Consider the following 15,016-nt stretch of genomic DNA (forward strand, 5'->3'; position numbering starts at 1 on the left):
TTCCTTATCCTTTCTACTGTTGAGACATTTGGATTGTTTCTAGTTTAAGGGTTATTACAAATCTGCTGTGAAGATTTGTATATAATTCTTTGTACGATCATGTACTTTCATCTCTCTTGGTTAAATACATGGAAGTAGAATGACTGGGTCAGATGGTAGGTTTATAGTTAATTTTTAAGAAATCGCCAAGTCTTCCAAAGTGATTGTATCATTTTGCATTCCCACTAGCAATGTATGAAAGTTCTAGTTGATCTATATTCTTGCTAATTCTTTGTATGGTTAGTCTTATATTTTAGCCATTCTAATAAGGGTAGCAGAATCTCACTGTGATTTTAATTGACATTTCCCTAATAGCTAATGATGTTAGAATATATTTTCAATGTGCTTATTTGCCATCGTTATATCTTCTCAGAGAAGTGTCTTTTCAGGTGTTTTCCCATTAAAAAATTTTAGTGTTGTTTATTTCCTTATTATTGAGTTTTGAGAGTTCTTTATGTATTCTGGATATTCCCAGATGTAATCTGGCTCCAATTGTCCAGAATGAAGCAGTCACTGTGGATGACAGAATATTTCCAAAGCTGATTACTGTGTCTTGAATAATGCCACTGTGGGACACCCCCTACCCCAACTGGCAATGTAGTCCATGCAGCACTGGGCCAAAATACCGTGTATGGGAAAAATACTCCCTGTGTTTTTCCTCTACTCTCACAATACTACTGCACTCACTTCACTTCTGACACCAGAAGTGTGGATTTCCCACACATCAGGCAATTCTCTGACACCAGCTGGGTGTCCCACAATTTAACTCAATTCTGACACTATCTGTTTGGAATTAATATCAGATCCCACAGGTTAAGGTCTCAGTCCCATAAGACTGCCTAACCCCCCCTTCAGAAGCTGACCTCAAGTCCCAGGCCGTCATCTGTACTTCTGACTGATCATCTATAAATCTCACGTCACATTCCTTGGGTTTGATAATTTGCTACAGTGACTCACAGAACTCAGGGAAATAGCTAAATTACCTTTACCAGTTTATTATAAAAGGATATGACAAAGGATACAAATTGACATCCAGATGGAAGAGATGCCTAAGGCAAGCTATGGGGGAAGGGTGCAGAGCTTTCATGTCCTTGCCAGGTGTGCCACCTTCCCAGTACCTCCATCCTCCATCTGCAGTGTGGTCAGCAAGCCAGAAGCTCTCTGGACCTCATACTTTTGGCTTAATGGAGGCATCATCATGTATGCATCATTGATCAATACCTCAATTTCCAGCCTCCTCTTCTTGGAGGGTAGGGGAGTGGGGCTGAAAGTTCTAAGTTTCTAATCATGGCGTGGCCTTTCTGGTGACCAGCCCCCATCTGGAGCCCACCAACCACTGCCTCATGAGTACAAAAGATACTCCTATCACTTAGGAAATTATAAGGGTTTTAGGAGTTCTGTGCTAGGAACCAGGGACAGAGGCCAATATATACATTAGCTATTATTTCACATACTCCACGTCCTTTTCACAGCTTTTCTTCTAGCCTAGGGGAAAGAGAAGTTCAGACCTGCATGTTATCCTGCCTACTGTCTAGTCTTAAAATCTCCCATGAGCAAATACTTTAACAAAAATACAAATACCTCTTGCAAGAACCATCACTTTCAGGAACATTCCAGTCTACATAGGCAATTAGAAAAACAAAAGACAAAAACAGCTCTCTTACTCTGAAAGCATATAGTCCTGCTAATAATACTCCCAATTTGTATCCCTAAATGAAAGGCTTAACATTTTAAGTTTTCAAATGCTTTACAACAGGCTGCACTTGTTTTCACAGTTGTCTCCAAGAACAGTTGATGGATTCCTGCTTGTCGTTTACATTTTGCAGGTTCCATTTTCTTTTTCTTTTTTTTTTAATATTTTACTTATTTACTTGACAGAGAGAGACACACAGTGAGAGAGGGAACACAAGCAGAGGGAGTGGGAGAGGGAGAAGCAGGCTTCCCACGGAGCAGGGAGCCCAATGCGGGGCTTGATCCCAGAACCCTGAGATCATGACCTGAGCCGAAGGCAGACGCTTAACGACTGAGCCGCCCAGGCATCCCTGCAGGTTCCATTTTCATCTCTACTTCTAGAGACAGAACATTTGTAATAAATACCACTTCTTCAGTTTCTCAAAACACTAAACTTTCTTATCCACTGGATACTGAAATGCACATACACATATGTTCAATATGTACATATTGTACATACATATGTATATGTATGTGTATGTACACACATGTATATATTACTTCATATATATATGTGTATGAGTTGCGAATGTTCCATATAGATAAATATATGTATTTGCAACTTTCCCTTCAACTTCTGGTTGAGGAGGTATTGGAAAGTCTCTGGATCAATGAACAAGTATTTTGGAGGTTCCTAATGCTCCTAAATGTGTGAGCCTAACGTCTAGCTATTTCAAAACACTGGTAAAACTGATAGAGGAGTAAGGGAGTGACCCTAAATGGGGCCAAGCAGTGGATGGCAGAATGTTCTTTCCATCCTAAACTTGTCCTTGCTGCTACAACCTTTAGTCATGCAAAACAAAGGTTTTACACAGGGGCGTAGAAAGGAACGTTTATTGCAGAATGATGAAAGACTTTGGAAACTAAAACCAAGTCAACCAAAGGAATTTTTAAAATCCCAGTTGTTTGCAGAACATTTACTATAGGATCAAAAAGCATTATACCCCTCAACATCCTCTGACTACCTTGTCATATTCATTATAGCACTGTCATCATCGTCATCATCATTATCACATAAGTATTGGTCTTGTTTATTAGCATTAGCCGTCTGCCAGTCACCAAACTACATGCTTTATACATTTATCTTTCAGTAACTCAGAACAGCCCTATGTGTTAGATGATATTATCCCTTTTCACAGATTAAAAAGCAGAAGTATGGAGAAATTAATTTCCTCGCAGTCACAAACTAGTGAATGAAGTTAAAAATCAAACACAGACCCATTTAACCAGAGTCATGCTCAAAATAAGCTTACCATATTCACCCCTTCCCTCAATAATTGATATTTGTAGAAGCAGATTTACCGTGAACTAGTGAAACTTAAGTTTCAGGCCCTTGATTTGTACAAACCCCTTCCAAAGCCTTGGGCATGGGGGTCCCTAATGATGTGTCCACATGCCCATGTGCCTTTGTAAAATGAGCTATCAGTTAAGATGCTTTTCCTTCTGTTCAACTCCTCCTCTGTCACACTTTCCTTTACATCATGGGGCATTGGAATGGCTGTGGACATTTTATACTGAACTGGGGATTTGGGTTTTGTGTGATATTTTATGTAGTTCACAATCACTTGTGTACAGTCAAGCAATTGCTATTTATGTTGGTATAGGAATGGCTTTTAGTAATACTCTAATCACTGATGGTGCCAACTCACCTGGTGTTGTGACATTTAAATGAAAAGAGTTAACAAGCAGTGGGGGGAATCAAAGAAAATGGAATTAGAGTGAAAATTACATTTTTGACATCTTTTTTTTTTTTTTTTTTTTTTTAAAGATTTTATTTATTTATTTGAGAGAGAGAGAATGAGAGACAGAGAGCATGAGAAGGAGGAGGGTCAGAGGGAGAAGCAGACTCCCTGCCGAGCAGGGAGCCCGATGCGGGACTCGATCCCGGGACTCCAGGATCATGACCTGAGCCGAAGGCAGTCGCTTAACCAACTGAGCCACCCAGGCGCCCCACATTTTTGACATCTTAAACTAGTATAAGAATTCATAAATCTTAAAATTAAGCTCCTTACTATTAGCGTTAACTCATTAAACCATTAATGAAATCAGGTACAGTATAATCTCTAATACATTTTAGAGAGATTTTTATTAAGTGATTTATATAAATGAGCATCATTTTTCTGAGTAATGTGCTTATAAGAAGCTTCATTCCCCTGTGGTACCTGATGAAGCATAAATTTGATGAGAAAGAACCCTGGCATATGATCATATGTGAGGTGTGACGAATTTGTAACATTAGCCCTCCCAGTTTAAACTGTCAGATAAGCAGTGAGAAACCTGCCTGGCACATACTTAATGAAGCATTTGTCAAACGAATAAGCAAATGAATGAATGAATGAATCATTAAATTTATAGGGTTTACATATCATGGGATTTACATGATCAAGACCCATTGGTTCAGAGAGGCTGAGTGATTTACTTCTTAACATTCAGTGGCAGGGTGAGACAAGGACTCAGGTTTCCTGACTTTCAATCCTATGTTCTTTTTTTTTTAGGTTTTATTTATTCATTTGAGAGAGAGAGAGAGCACAAGTGGAAGGGGGGTGGAGGGGAGAGGCAGAGGGAGAGGGAGAAGTGGGCTCCCTGCCCATACAACCTGATCCCAGGACCTAGAGATCATAACCTGAGCTGAAGGCAGACGCTTAACCATCTGAGCCACCCAGGCGCCCCTCAATCTTATGTTATTTAATAAGATTTCAGATTGTGAAAATTTTCTAGAAGGCTTTAAAAAAATCTCTACCAATTCCAACAACTAAAAGTACCTCTTTTATATCCTAGAGAGATTGTTGTCCTTCTATGGAAAATAATTCTTCCTTAGAAAATCCAAGAAAATAGGTAGTGATTATTTTAAATATGCCTTCATGTTATCTGACCTGGTTCTGATAAACAAGATGCCAAAAGAGTCTTGGGAGGCCATTTTATTTTGTTTTATCTCATTTTATTTTATTTTAAAGATTTTATTTGAGAGAGAGCACAAGCAGGGGGAGTGGTAGGCAGAGGGAGAGGGAGAAGCGGGCTCCCTGCCAAGTGGGGAGCCTGACGCAGGACTCAATCCCAGGACCCCGGGATCATGACCTAAGCCAAAGGCAGACACTTAACCGGCTGAGCCACCCAGGTGCCCCTTTTATTTTATTTTATTTTTAAAGAATGGGGTGCCCTTTAGATCAAGGGTTTTCAACTGAGGGTCTTGACCTATTAGTGGTTAGTGAAATCAATTTAGTGGCTGAAATTTTTCACTAGAATAAAAAAGAAAATATCAGATTGTATTGCCACATGGTAAGAGACTAAGTATTGTTTAGGGAAAACTTGTATGCAACTGGTCACAATATAATTTTGTTTGTTTGTTTTGTTTTGTTTACTGTGGGTCATGGTCAAAATTGAAAAAAACAACCCCAAAAAACTAAGGGTGGTGACCCAAGTGTCTAGAACAGAATAAGAATGTGACATCAGCAAGTCGCCTGGGTGGCTCAGTCGTTAAACGTCTGCCTTTGGCTCAGGTCATGATCCCAGGGCCCTGGGATCCAGTCCCATATCCAGCTCCTTGCTCAGCGGGGAGCCTGCTTCTCTCTCTGCCTGCCGCTCCCCCCTGCTTGTGCTCTCTGACAAATAAATTTTTTCTTTCTTTTTTTTTTTTTTTTTAAACCAATGTCCTTTTTTTGTTTAAAGATTATTTATATATTATTTGAGAGCATTTAACAACTCTGGACGAAGAAGAAAAAACAAGTAATAGTGATAACTTCTTAAATCTTTAAAATAAAGATGTGGGACTGGATCCCAGGGCCCTGGGATCATGACCTGAACCAAAGGCAGACGCTTAACCAACTGAGCCACCTAGGCATCCCGGGTGTAGAGATTACTTAAAAATAAAATCTTTAAAATAAGTAAATAGATAAAATCTTTTTTTTTAAAGATTTTATTTATTTATTTGACAGAGAGAGACTGCGAAAGAGGGAACACAGGGAGGGGCAGTGGGAGAGGGAGAAGCAGGCTTCCCGCTGAGCAGGGAGCCGGTCACGGGGCTCAATCCCAGGACCCCGGTATCACGACCTTAGCTGCAGGCAGATGCTTAAGGACTGAGCCACCCAGGCGCCCCAATTAGATAAAATCTTAATTATAAAACTGGATGGGTTAAAACAAATAATTCACCCACTAGTTTCAAATACAACTTGGAAATCTGAATCTATGAAATTATAGTTACTACAGAGTAAGTGACCACAAAAGAAAGAAGGGTGGGAGCAAATAGTATTATCAGGTCGTATTAAACCAATTTCAGATTATTAGGGATTTGACATCTACCAATGTAACTGAGAAGAAAATAAATAAAAAGATATTAAAAATATAAAAAGTGTGGCTATTATATTTATATAAAAATACAGTTTTATGATTCCACTCTCAAGAATGCAAAGAGTTGAGTGCAGTTTTTTTGTTACTGTTTTTACTTGCTTTATCCAGTAGCAGGATAGATTTGGGTTGAAATATTCATGCTCTTTTACCTGATCCACTTTGTCATGTTGTGAAGAAGGCTGGCTAAGGATCAGAACCAGGAAAGTCACCTGGCCCACACTGGCATTGAACTTGTGGGATTATACGCATCAGATAACTCGGGGCGCCTGGGTGGCTCAGTCAGTTAAGCATCTGCCTTCGGCTTAGGTCATGGTCACAGGGTCCTGGGATTGAGCCCTGCATTTGGCTCCCTGCTCATTGGGGAGTCTGCTTCTCCCTCTCCTCTGTGTGCTGCTCTCTCTATCTCTTTCTCTCAAATAAATAAATAAATCTTAAAAAAAAAAGAAAAAAAAAACAAGCATCAGATAACTCTCTAAATGGACCCACTACAAATAGCTATGAAATATATTATTATGCACACTGCCATAATTCCAGCAGCTGCATTTTCTGTTCTGATTATCTTTGCAGAGGATAAATTTCTTCTCTGTTTCAGTGTTAACAGAAAGAGGATTAAAATTGGATGGTCAGTGTGGTTAAACATGGACCAGCCCAGTGGGGGCAACAGATATCAAACATTCATTTTCAAACCCAAGCTAAGGCAAAACCTAAAACTCATAACAATCATATTTCCAGGTAAAACAGAAATACCTTGTGGGCTCTAGTGAGCTAACTTAAACAATAGCATTTAATAGTATATCAAATGTCCCCTGCAACAGCCATGGTTAATTAGTATAAGGCAGTAATTGTGCCAATGATAAGGAAACACCAAGATAATATCTGAATAAAGTAGTAATTATAAAGGATTTAAGAGATAACTCTATCAGAAATCATGTCATTAAACTTATTGGGGAAATGATCACTGTTGAAGCTGAATGATGCTCAGAGGTTTAATTCTCTCTACTTTAGTGTATCTTCAGAATTTTCCATTAAAGAAGTGATAAATAAACAAAAGTGTGAAAAAACCTAAATCACTTTTTTACTTCTGTGAAAGTAAAAATAAAGTTTTAGGTGACTGGTTCTAGAAAAAGGGAATACTACGTAAGTATAACTGACCTTTACCACAAATCGAATTCATATTCATTAAAATTTTTGCATTGATTTTTGTGTGTATATGTGTGGGCTTCAGTGCTCATAATATATGTGGCAAGTTTGAGTAAAGTGTTTTTTTTTTTTTTTTATTTTTTTTTTTTTAAAATTTTTTTTTTTTTTTTTAAAAATTTTATTTATTTATTTGACAGAGACAGAGATAGCGAGAGCAGGAACACAAGCAGCGGGAGTGGGAGAGGGAGAGCAGGCTTCCCGCCGAGGAGGGAACCCGATGTGGGACTCGATCCCAGGACCCTGGGATCATGACCTGAGCCGAAGGCAGACGCTTAACGACTGAGCCACCCAGGCGCCCGAGTAAAGTGTTTTTATAAAGTGTTTATCACAATATAAATGTCAGATATTCTTAATTTTGAAAATTACCAGTGGCCAACATCACTGAAGCTGATAGATAGAGGGCAGCATGGTCTTGTCATTTTAGCAAGACATCCTAAGAGATGGGCTGTGATCCCAGTTTTGCTTACTAAAGAAACAGACCAATCTAATCATTATTTAAATGACAATAAGGGTTCAACACGGTACTGGAACGGTGTGATAAAATGGGTATGGCGTAATGATAGTTTTGGAGTCACACTTGGGCTAGAATCCTAGCTTGGCCACTTACAGCCGTGTGATCTTGGGCAAATTAATTTAAACTTACTAGATCAGGCTCAGTTTCCTCTTCTTTAAACAATAATAGCTAACTCAGAGGGTTGTGGTAAGGATAAAATGAGATACAACTCATTAAGTAACTAGAACAGTGTCTGGCATATGGTATGTGCAATAAATGGTGATGGTTATTATTATTATCTGCCCCATTGAATATGATATATTCTCTCCATAGTGGTAAGTAGAATGTAGAAATATCCATAGTGGTAAGTAGAATATACAAATAGAAATATTTTTCTATTGCACTAGGCATTCTAAGATAGACCATGTATGCACGACAACCTAGCTCTTGACATGAACAGCATTATTCAGGTGCAGTTTCTTTGTGTCAGCCTATTAGGCATCTGTACTTTTGGGTATCTTAACATCTAGGTGTCTGCAGCTTCCTAAGGCTTGCATTTTGAGAAATCAGAGTAGGAAGCAGGCCTCCTAAAACCTGTTCCACCCTCTAACTTTGCACCTGCCATCTCCACAGCTGGATTGGTCTTCTAGGCACCCTCAGTTCCAATTGTTCTGGGTCCAGGTCTGCCCCTGGTGCTATGACAATTGCCCAGAGTTCCCAAAGCCAGATGTCACCACTCCCATCTTACCTCTCAGATCAGATCATCCCTTGCATGCCATTGTCTGGCTGCGAGTTTAGCCACTCTCCCTGGGCTTAGATGTTAAGACTTCGATACATCTCCAGGGGCACCTGGGTGGCTCAGCTGGTTAAGCGACTGCCTTCAGCTCAGGTCGTGATCCTGGAGTCCCAGGATCGAGTCCTGCATCAGGCTCCCTGCTCAGCAGGGAGTCTGCTTCTCCCTCTGGTCCTCCTCCCTCTCATGTTCTCTGTCTCTCATTCTTCCTCTCTCAAATAAATAAAATCTTTAAAAAAAAAAATAAAAGACTTCGATACATCTCTCCAGCTAAGAGAGGGTCCACCTTTTCAATCAGTTGCTTTCCTACTGCTGCCTTATCCCAGGCTTTGTTTCCCACCCAACTCAACCCATCCTAGCATGCCGCATGACACGAATAAGTACCTGTCCTGTAAAAGATACTCACTAAATATTTGTTGAATTAATGATGTTCATGTTAATGATGGGGATGGGAGGATATTCAGCTGGTATGGGCATGGGTGTGAGTAATTCTATATGTAATTATATATTTAATACTTAGCACTAGACCTTATCTTGGTGTCTTTCTTGTCATTTTGATTTCTGAATCTCATTCTCTGGTATATTCCTGGGAAAGGCACATGAGAACAGCACTCCTTGATAGCAGTTTATTTGTGCCCTTTATATATATTTTTTTCTCATTAAACTTTTGTTTTAATGGGTTCAAAATTCTTTTTTTTTTTTAAGATTTTATTTATTTGTGTGTGAGAGAGCGAGAACACAGGCAGGGAGAGTGGCAGGCAGAGGGAGAAGCAGGCTCCCCACTGAGCAAGGAGCCAATGTGGGACTTGATCCCAGGATTCTGGGATTATGACCTGAGCCGAAAGCAGGCGCTTAACCAACTGAGCCACCCAGGCTTCCCAGGGTCTCAAAATTCTGTGACAGATTTTTGGTCAAGTTGTTTCCATTAAAAAGCACTGATTTTAAAAACTAATAACTTAAAACTGCCACACACATAAAAAAACAAATGGTCCACAAAACATTTTCCTTTCCTTCTGGGTTTTACGATGCATTATTATCATTAACCAGTGTTTTACTATTAAACTTAAATGGCCAGTTGACACAAACAGTTCTGAGACTGTTCTTCCACCACTGATTAAGACTGGGGTGGCAGGTATTGGGGATAATATTTGTTTAGCCTTCTGAGCTTTTTGGGCAGACTTGGTGACCTTGCCACCTCCAGCTGCCTTCTTGTCCACTGCTTTGATGACACCCACAGCAAGCGTCTGTCTCATGTCAGGAACAGCAAAACAGCCCAGAGGAGGATAGTCAGAGAAGCTCTCAACACACATAGGCTTGCCAGGAACCATATCAACAATGGCAGCATCACCAGATTTCAAGAACTTGGGACCATCTTCCAGCTTTTTTCCACAACGACGATCTGTCTTCTCCTTCAGCTCAGCAAACTTGTAAGCAATGTGAGCTGTGTGACAGTCCAGCACAGGAGCATATCCAGCACTGACTTGGCCTGGATGGTTCAGGACAATCACCTGAGCCGTGAAGGCAGCTGCTTCCATGGGTGGGTCATTTTTTTTTTTTTTTAAAGATTTTATTTATTTATTTGAGAGAGAGAATGAGACAGAGGGAGAGAGCATGAGAGGGGGTAGGGTCAGAGGGAGAAGCAGACTCCCTGCTGAGCAGGGAGCCCGATGCGGGACTCGATCCTGGGACTCCAGGATCATGACCTGAGCTGAAGGCAGTCGCTTAACCGAGCCACCCAGACGCCCCAATGGGTGGGTCATTTTTGCTGTCACCAGCCACATTGCCACAATGAGCATCTTTGACAGAAACAGTCTTTTTTTTTTTCTAAATATATTTTAATTCCAAACCAATAACATTAACATTCACTCATAAATCAATAACAATGCAGTGGTTACATATAAAACTTTCTTCTGTGACCTGAAGTTAGAATAAAGGACTAAGTAGCTTCAGGATTTCTTTATATAGAAATCCTATCTACCAGATTATCATACTATAAAGCTGAAATAAATCCTTTCTCAAGAATCTTAACATACAGCCTTAAGTCTTTCCTGTACTCAATTTTAAGGCCCCAAAGTCAAGGATGTTTTTCCTGAGAACCCAAGTAAACTTTCTCCAGTGTGACAAAATGGGTGCTACCAGACCTTCCTATACAGGTACCTCAGTCATAGGAGTAGGCTAGACTTTTTTTTTTTTTTTAATTTTATTATGTTAGTCACCATACATTACATCATTCGTTTTTTGGTGTGTTTTTTTTTAAAGATTTTATTTATTTATTTGACAGAGCGAAAGAGCACAAGCAGGGGGAGCAGCAGAGGGAGAGGAAGAAGCAGGCCCCCTTCCGAGCAGAGAGCCTGATGCGGGATTCGATCCCAGGACCCTGGAGTCATGACCTGAGCCGAAGGCAGATGCTTAACCATCTGAGCCACCCAGGCGCCCACATCATTAGTTTTTGATGTAGTGTTCCATGACTCATTGTTTGCGTATAACACCCAGTGCTCCATGCAATATGTGCCCTCCTTAATACCCATCACTGGGCTAACCCATTCCCCCACCCCCCTACCCTCTAAAACCCTCAGTTTGTTTCTCAGAGTCCATAGTCTCTCATGGTTCATCTCCCCCTCCGATTCCCCCCCTTCCCATTTTTCCCTTCCTACTATCTTTTTTTTTTTTTTTAACATATAATGTATTATTTGTTTCAGAGGTGCAGGTCTGTGATTCATCAGTCTTACACAATTCACAGCGCTCACCATAGCACATACCCTCCCCAATGTCCATCACCCAGCCACCCCATCCCTCCCACCCCCACCACTCCAGCAACCTTCAGTTTCCTGAGATTAAGAGTCTCTTATGGTTTGTCTCCCTCTCTGGTTTCATCTTGTTTCATTTTTCCCTCCCTTCCCCTATGGTCCTCTGTCTTGTTTCTCAAATTCCTCATATCAGTGAGATCATATGATACTTGTCTTTCTCTGATTGACTTATTTCACTTAACATACTACCCTCTAGTTCCATCCATGTCATTGCAAATGGCAAGATTTTGGGTTTTTTGATGGCTGCATAATATTCCATTGTATATATATATACCACATCTTCTTTATCCATTCATCTGTTGATGGACATCTTGGCTCTTTCCATAGTTTGGCTATTGTGGACATTGCCACTATAAACATTGGGGTGCATGTACCCCTTCGGATCACTACATTTGTATCTTTGAGGTAAATACCCAGTAGTGCAATTGCTGGGTCGTAGGGTAGCTCAATTTTCAACTTTTTGAGGAACCTCCATACTGTTTTCCAGAGTGGCTGCACCAGCTTGCATTCCCACCAACAGTGTAGGAGGGTTCCCCTTTCTCCCCATCCTCGCCAACATCTGTCGTTTCCTGACTTGTTAATTTTAGCCATTCTGGGGGTGCCTAGGTGGCTCAGTCGTTAAGTGTCTGCCTTCGGCTCGGGTCATGATCCCAGAGTCCTGGGATTGAGCCCCGCATTGGGCTCCCTGCTCCGCGGGAAGTCTGCTTCTCCCTCTCCCACTCCCCCTGCTTGTGTTCCCTCTCTCGCTGTATCTCTCTCTGTCAAATAAATAAATAAAATATTTTTAAAAAAATTTAGCCATTCTGACTGGTGTGAGATGCAGGTCATTGAAGTTTTGATTTGGATTTCCCTGATGCTGAGTGATGTTGAATACTTTTTCATGTGTCTGTTGGCCATTTGGATGTCTTCTTTGCAGAAATGTCTGTGCATGTCTTTGGCCCATTTCTTGATTGGATTATTTGTTCTTTGGGTGTTGAGTTTGATAAGTTCTTTATAGTTTTTGGATACTACCCCTTTATCTGATATGTCATTTGCAAATATCTTCTCCCATTCTGACAGATACATTCTTGACATTGAAGCCCACATTGTCCCCAGGAAGAGCCTCACTCACAGCTTCATGGTGCATTTCAACAGACTTTACTTCAGTTGTAACATTGACTGGAGCAAAGGTGACCACCATGCCAGGTTTAAGAACACCAGTCTCCACTTGGCCCGCAGGGACAGTACCAATACCACCAATTTTGTAGACGTCCTGGAGAGGCAGAGGCAAGGGCTTGTCAGTTGGACGAGCTGGTGGCAGAATGCAATCTGAGCTTCAAGCAGCATGGTTCCACTAGCATTTCCATCTTTATGGGTAACTTTCCATCCCTTGAACCAAGGCATGTTAGCACTTGGCTCCAGCATGTTGTCACCATTCCAACCAGAAGTTGGCACAAATGCTACTATGTCAGGGTTGTAAACGATTTTATTAATGTAGGTGCTGACTTCCTTAATGATTTCCTCGTATCTCTTTTGGCTATAGGGTGGCTCAGTGGAATCCATTTAGTTAACACCAGCAATTAGTTGTTTTACACCCAGTGTGTAAGCCAGAAGGGCATGCTCAAATTCACCAACACCAGTAGCAACAATCAGGACAGCACAGTCACCCTGAGATGAGATGTGCCTGTAATCATGTTTTTGATAAAGTCTGTGTCCTGGGGCATCAGTGATGGTCACATAATACTTGCTGGTCTCGAACTTCCACAGGGAGATATCAATGGTGATACCATGTTCATGTTCAGCTTTCAGTTTATCCAAGACCCAGGCATACTTGAAGGAGCCCTTTCCCATCTCAGGAGCCTCCTCCTCAAATTTTTCGATAGTTCTTTTGCCGATCCCACCACATTTGTAGATCAGATGACCAGTAGTGGTAGACTTGCCTGAATCTAGTTGTCCAATGATGACAATGTTGATGTGAGACTTTTCCTTTCCATTTTGGTTTAGGCTGAGTGGTGGTTTTCACAACACCTGTGTTCTGTCGGCAAACCCACTGCAAAAAAAAACCTGTGCCCTTTATATTTGAGTCAGTTTTGCCCCACAACGGTGATTTCAGCCTTCAACATCTCAAACTTCTCAAAGCTCTCTTCACTCCCTTCTACCCTCTTTGGAAATAGCAAACCTACCTCCTATACAATAGAAGAAATAGAAGCCTCATTTTCCCAATATAAAATATAAGCCTACTTCCCTCCTTCCTATTGTGACAAGAGAGAGCCCATCCTTATTGCTCTTTAAGGGTAATCCCTTAGCACCTGGGTGGCTCCATGGTTAAGCGTCTGCCTTCGGCTCAGGTCGTGATCCCAGGGTCCTGGGATCGAGCCCCAAGTCAGGCTCCCTGCTCCATGGGAAGCCTGCTTCTCCCTCTCCCACTCCCCCTGCTTGTGTTCCCTCTCTCGCTGTGTCTGTCTCTGTCAAATAAATAAATAAAATCTTAAAATAAATACATAAAGTTAATCCCTCTTCTCTTTGTTTAGATTCCATTCCCTCTCTCTAAAGAACATTACACTGTCAGTTATCCTTTTCTGTTCTTTTATGTTCAAACTTTCTCTCTCCTGATTAGACCCTTCTTATCAAGTTTTAAATACATTCAAGTCATCCCCAGTTTTTTTAAAAGGTCACTCAATCCCACATCCACCTCCAACTATCATCTTATAATCTTCCCTTGTGGACACACTTTTTCAACATATGATTTGTACATGTTATGTAGCTGCTATGGGTGCCTCCTCAATATCCATCTCCCCTGTTTGCTACAGAAACTGATTCTGTTAGGAACAATAATGATTCAAACTAAAGAGCTCCATTTCCCAGCTGCCCTTATAGCTAGGAGTAGCCATATGACACAGTTCTGGCCAATGATAAGTAAGCTGAAGTCAGCTGAAGATTTACAGAAAATGTTTGCTTTCCTGGTATAGGTACCAGACCTTTCCCCTTGATGTTTCTTTCTTCTGCCTATCTGAAACATTGGGTTGAGAGTTAGCAGCCATCTTGCATGCACAATGGGAAAAAAGCCACATACTGGGGATGACAGAGCATAAAGAAGGACTCTAGGACGTTGGTGACATCATGGAGTCACGGCACCAGTCTTAACTGTCTCCCTCCGTCATTCTTGTTATATGAGGAAAATAACCCTATTTAGTTAAGCAACCTACTGTCATCAGGATCCATTACATGTGACCAAATGCAATTCTTAGTCTATACTCTTGCTCGCTACATTTCCTCACCTTCTACTCACTCTCAAAGCATTCCATTCTGGCTTCTGGCCCATCATTCCACTGGGCTCACCAATGACCTGCATGTTGTGAAATCCAGGGGATATTTTCAGTTCTCATATTTCTTAACCTCTCAGCAGCATTTGACTCTTGTCCACGGCCTCCTCTTTGAAACACTGTCTTCCCGTGGCTTCCATGACCAGTACTCTCTGAGTTTGTTCCTTCACCTCCAGCTGCTCCCTCTCTGTTTCCTTTGTGGATTACTCTTCCTCTTCTAGCCACACTCACAGTCTCTCGGCCTCTAAGACAGATCATAGCCTTAGTCACATGCTCTTCCCTATGTTATGAATGTTCTCCTCTCCTT

At 41.1% G+C, this 15,016-nt stretch overlaps 1 pseudogene; it reads right to left on the bottom strand.

Annotated features, from left to right (window-relative positions):
- Positions 1-1,576: 1,576 nt before the first annotated feature.
- LOC110588753 lies at positions 1,577-14,738 on the bottom strand (annotated as a pseudogene).
- Between the last annotated feature and the right edge of the window lie 278 nt (positions 14,739-15,016).

This window comes from Neomonachus schauinslandi, chromosome 10, assembly GCF_002201575.2.
Source record: "Neomonachus schauinslandi chromosome 10, ASM220157v2, whole genome shotgun sequence".
Classification (NCBI taxonomy): domain Eukaryota; kingdom Metazoa; phylum Chordata; class Mammalia; order Carnivora; family Phocidae; genus Neomonachus; species Neomonachus schauinslandi.